Here is a 6,000-nt window from a genome sequence, read left to right as displayed (position 1 = left end):
TGAGATTTGTGCATCTGTAAAGTTTGTCAGTTAGTAAGCCTTGTTTATGCCCCAAAGAAATAATGAAAGAAGGAGGGGGGGGGGAGAAGAAAGGACTGATTTCTGTGGATTTAAAAAAAAATACCCTCCAGCTGGCTGAGGCAGGTCATTTACTGCAGCAAATCCTGTTTTTTTATTATTCCCCAATAGAAGACTAAACTTTGGTTCTAGTGGGGGTGCTCACAGCCATTACTGCAAACACTCAGCCAGTCCCTGCTTAGAAAATTCAATTTGTTCCTATAGAGAAGCTATCGCACATCAAAAAGTACAATGTACTTGTGTTAAAGAGTATCCTGTTCTCTTTGTATTGCTTCCTTTGTTTGAAATGCCTTATGATCCTGCTATTTCCCCTGCTTTCCTATTATAAACTGACCACGCTAGGCATGAGAGCACATCCTTCCCAGCGTGGTCAGTTTTCTGCCTCTCCTCCAATGGCCATGACTTCAGCTGACATGCCTCCTGCTTAGCCATTCACTGGGAAGAACAATGTACTGCTGGTTTCTCAACCCCACCCCTCCAAGTCCCTTACGAGAACCCATAAAGTGCTCTAGAATTTCCTAGTAGAGGGCTGCGCTGACTTGATAAAACACAGTGGACCACACCAGCAGATGACATGCCTCCCCAAATATCTCCTAAACCTGCACAGTTTAGGAGATACTTACATTACATGCAGCCAGTGACATCACTGGCACATGTGCTCTGAAGGAATGCCACCCATGCCGTTCCTTCAGAGCCCTGTGCCGTAAACGGCAGCTCCTGTGTGTATGCGTGAGAGTGATGTAATCGGCTCTGTGACTGGCCAGAGCCACGGAGTCCGCAAACCTGGAAGCAAGACGGGTGAAGATGGGAGCCCCTGCAGTGCTGACATGTCGGTGCGGAAGGGCTTTGTTTTAAGATGAGTTTAACGCATACTAGCATATTTATGCCTTTTACCTTGCAGGTTTCCAAAAAAAAGACCAGCGGTTTACAACTGCTTTAAGAAATTCAACTTTATTTGCAAAGCAGAATAATTTTTTAAATACTACTGCTTAGGGATGCACCGACACAAAGCATTTGCATGAGTATCGGTACTCGCCCAAATGCTCTCGATACCAAAACTTTGCGGTTCGATTTGCGTCAATACAAAATGAATGGGTGCAAATCACACGCGATTTGAACAGGTATGCGGTGCGATTCCTGTCTGAATCGCATACAATTTTCCCCACCGCTCCTGTGTATAGAAAGAGATTACAGAAAAATCTAGTGGGAGTTTAAAAAAAATGTCAGAACTCACAGTACATGGAGCCTGCATGCGCAAGTTGCTGGAGGAGATATAGAGGCGGTACGCCCCCAAGCTGACATCACTTCAGCTCTATACCCACGGGGTCCGGAAACTTCTACAGCCCTGTGAGCACCTCCAGCGGCCCTGATTTAAAGGGTATTGGTGCAACCCTACTACTGCTTTTACCTAGTTACCTTCAATTCAGGATGTGTTGATTCGTGTTTTTTCCACATTTAAAAAAGCATGTGTTGCGTTAAGGCAACCCATTCCTTTAAATTTGCTGCCTAGTACACACAAAAAAGGTGCACATACTTTTTTTTTTTTTTTCTTTTTTTAAACAGTACGCCACAACGCATGGTCATACATTACTATGCACTGACAAGGTACTTAAGCGTGCCATTAAGAATTGAGGGCACCACAACACGCTAACGCGCACACATGTGAACACAGCATAAATGCTTTTATAACCTTCAGCGTTTACTAAAAACCACAACAAACACACCTTTCAGCTGACAGGACAAAGTACACAACTCTTACCATACCTTGCTATAAAAATGAACTCCAGGCAAATCTGCAGAGCTTTTTTTTTTTTCCTTAATTACATCATTACACTACAAGTACAGGCCAGACCTAGATGGCTTAATATATATGAAGAAGAAAACAAGAAAAAAAAAAAAAAGTTAACTTATCCAAATAGGTTCAGTGTTCTAGAAAAACAAGAATTCTGATTAGTATGGCCTACATATCGACTTTTCTGAAGGATAGGTCATGATTATTGCTTATTTTCCTTAAGTAGCACTAAAATTTAATGCTCCTTATTTCTTTTTTTTTTTTTTTTACATTTTGGCAACTCAAAGCAGTTTTTGATTCCTCACTAGGTCTATACTACAAGCTCTGAACATGGCAGATACCATTTGTGCAGTCACATCCTTGCTGTGACAACCAGGACTGATTTGAATTTCCTGATTCATCTCTGCAGTGCATTATAACAAAATAACCCACTTGCAGTCTATTGTTTTGTTTCCCACAGTATGGTGACAGTTTTGGATTTTTCAAAACAGTCATTAGAAAACGGACCCCAGAGTAAAGCCATGGAGATCAGTTCATAGACAAGCTCTGAATATTGCAGTAGAGGTAGCAGAAGAAATCAGACACCACCACCCTTGAAGGTCACGGACATTTTTGGTCTGTTGCTTGAGGCAATGGTCATTCTAATATATTGAGAGGACGAACCCTTCTAGGTGCCAAAACTGTTGCAAGGTACAGTGCATAATTCCATCCAACCAATTTGCAACACATAATGGCCAAGCCTAACATACCATGTCCAATAAATCACACATTTTTAGAGACAGATTTATATATAAAAATAATTTTGGATGTGTTACTTTAACAAAAATTTCTCAAGCATTCTTAGTACGGGCCTTTCCATATCAGAGTTGAAGATGTAAAAACTGTCATATCTCCTGAAATATCAGTTTCAATGAAGATCCGCAAAGAAGTTCTGTATCAGAGGACTAGGCCAGTCACATTTTTAATTACAAAAAAAGTCCAAGACATGAAAGTGGTGCCGTGTTCTAGTTTTGGTAGTTCATTTTTTCTGTAAAATATTTTCCATGGTTGTGGTATCACCTCATGTCAGGTGGTGGTATGGGTTATCACTCATTTGCATCAAAGTGATGACAGCAGGCGCCCAATCTTCTAGTGGTGTCAGCTTAAGATTTGGTTTGGGTATTTGGCCTGCAACTGCCATAAAGCCGAAAGTCTTGCAGCATATAGCACAAAACCCCAGGAAATGATCACAATACAGAAGAGAACCTAGGAAAAAAAGAAAGTATTTTAGATCTTTATAAAAATGCATACATTTTCTGTCTTAAAGTGTTACTAAACCCACAACAGTAAAATCAGTCTGTATATGCAGCATAGCATGCTTGTTTTACTCACTGTGGAACTTAAGGGGTTAATCCTCTGCATTGTGTAAAAAGGCTGTTTGATCCTGTATGCACAGATCCTCCCCCTCCCTGCAATGTCTATCTGGGGAAAGCCAACCTGCACATGCTCAGTTGTGTCTTTTATGCTGGAGAAAACAGTTTCTTGTTTTCAGAGATAGCCAGGTCACGTGATATTGACATCACACATGTGGGCGTGTATAGAGGCTGAAGTGAAAATCTCCACCTTCCTGATTTCTCAGCACTGAAGTAACTGTGCAGATTATGATGTAACCGTGGTATACAGATCATCAAAAAAAAAAAAAGGTATATAGTGGCAGTATTGTAATGTAAAAAGATTTAAAAGCTGTGGGCACTGTGGGGGGCGGATGAACTGTTTTCATATTACTGGGTTTAGTAACACTACAAGTTGTTACTAACTTTTTAACCCCAACTCAAACCCAATATTTTATTTATTTTAGTTTTGGATGGAGTGCGGCAGAGATAGAACCCATCTGGTTTTAGCTGCAGTCTGTACCCCATTGGAAAAATTTCCATTACTTGCTATTTGGACGGGGGGTTAGTAGGAAATTTCTACAACAAAACTTTTTTTCATTAAAACCAGGGAAGGGTTGAAACCTCGGTCAGGTTATTACAGTAATTCTGTCCCAATAACAACTATCCCATTTATTTTCTGCCCAGTTGTCATAGGGACAGGAAATATGGAATCTGCTCAGGGGGGTCACAGAAAAAAAAATTTAAATGCACAAGTTCTGCATTAGTGCTTGACCATATTCGTGCACATCCATATTTACATAATGTTCAAAGTCTCTTTAAAATAATATCTTATGTGCTGTTTATATTCATAACCTTCCACCATGCGTGCCCTTATTTAATTCACTGTTTTTATCACCACCAGATGTACTCTCCCCTGGATCTATTGACCATATCATATGCTCGGTCAGAATGCGCTTTTATCCCTTTTAAAGTGGAGTTCCACCCAAAAATGGACCTTCCACTTTTTGGATTCCTCCCCACCTCCGGTGTCACATTTGGCACCTTTCAGGGGGGAGGAGGGAGCAGATACCTGTCTAATACAGGTATTTGCTCCCACTTCCTGGCATAGATCACCGCGGCGCTTGCGGTGACCTACGCCACTTCTGGTGCCTACATTGTCCTCCCCTGCTGTATTCTGTGAGACACAGAACACAGCAGGGACCAGAGAGGATGCGCAGTGTGACTCGCGCATGCGCAGTAGGAAACCAGGAAGTGAAGCCGCACGGCTTCACTTCCTTATTCCCTTACCGAGGATGGCGGCGGCAGCAGCAGAGAGCCGACAGACGGATCGGCTTCGGCTGCCGACATCGCGGGCTCCCTGGACAAGTAGGTGTCCATATATTAAAAGTCAGCTGCAGTATTTGTAGCTGCTGGCTTTTAATATTTTTTTTTCGGTGGACCAAGGACAGCATTTTAAAGTATAACCAATCTTACCATTCCAATTCTCCTGGTGTTCTCCTCAACCTCCTGCTCAGCGCTATATAAAAAAAAAACACTTGTGCGACTTTGGACATCAGAGTCGCATGACAAGTCGTACCCCATGATTCCCAATGATAGTCCCTGTAATACTTTGGTCCGACTGATACAAGTTGAGGTCCATAGACCTTAAAGGGGTTGTAAACCCTCATGGTTTTTCACCTTAATGCATTATATGCATTAAGGTGAAAAACCTTCTGTGGTGCTGCACCCCCCCAGAGCCCCCGTTTTACTTGCCTGACCCCGATCTTTCTCCAGTCGGGAACAAGGACACCAGCTCGACCTGATGTCTCGTGTCCTGATTGGATAGATTGATAGCAGCACAGCCATTGGCTCATGCTGCTGTCAATCAAATAGAATGATAGGGGCAGGGCCAAATCCTGCATTCCGTATAAATGGACACAGATGCAGGACTTGGGAGCGTGCCCGCATGGTTGTCCAGCTAGGAGAGTGCTTCTCCAACGTGGACACTTAATGCGGGGAGGAGCCACCAGCACCACTGAGGGATGCCAGAAGAGGAGGACCAGGGTCACTCTGTGCAAAACGAACTGCACAGTGGGAGGTAAGTATGACATGTCTGTTTTGTTTTTTTTAAAACGAGGGTTTACAACCCCTTCCTTCAAGTTTACACAGGCATTCCCTGAAATTGCATCAAAATCGCGCAATTTTCAAGTCATGGCAGAATGTGAAAGGGGCCTAAGATAGTGCTTCTCCTTTTAAAATTGTATTAGTTATCCAAATTTAACATTTTACACTCATATAACAGGCGCAAGATCGCACAAAATATATCCAGCCTTATTATGAAATATGGCAATTGTGTGCATTATCCCACACAACTGTGGGTTACCTCACTTCCAAGCTCCTTGAGCGTCGTGACGTCATCCATGCCCTGCCCCTACGCATTTTGTCACAGGGCACGTGACTTCATTAGGGGGAATGTGCATTAATATGGTCAAGCACTAGCGCAGCACTTGTGCATTTATATAGTATATCTTTTGACTTGTATGAAAGTTGTATATGGTGCATAGCTGCTGGTGACATTATGTTTAATATATTTATATAATTTTTTTTTTTTTTTTTGTTTTCTTTATCTATTTTGGGATTTCTACAGAATAAAACCCGTAGCAGCTCACAAGGGATAATATTCTTTGTGGTTAAAAAAAAAAAAAAAACCTGACATGTATTTACCCTTCCCAATTCTGTCCAAAGCAATATAAAATGGTTTGAATGTAGTTAAAGCGG

This window comes from Aquarana catesbeiana, linkage group LG01 (genome assembly GCF_042186555.1).
Source record: "Aquarana catesbeiana isolate 2022-GZ linkage group LG01, ASM4218655v1, whole genome shotgun sequence".
Classification (NCBI taxonomy): Eukaryota; Metazoa; Chordata; class Amphibia; order Anura; family Ranidae; genus Aquarana; species Aquarana catesbeiana.
Note: the sequence above shows the minus strand (reverse complement) of the source record.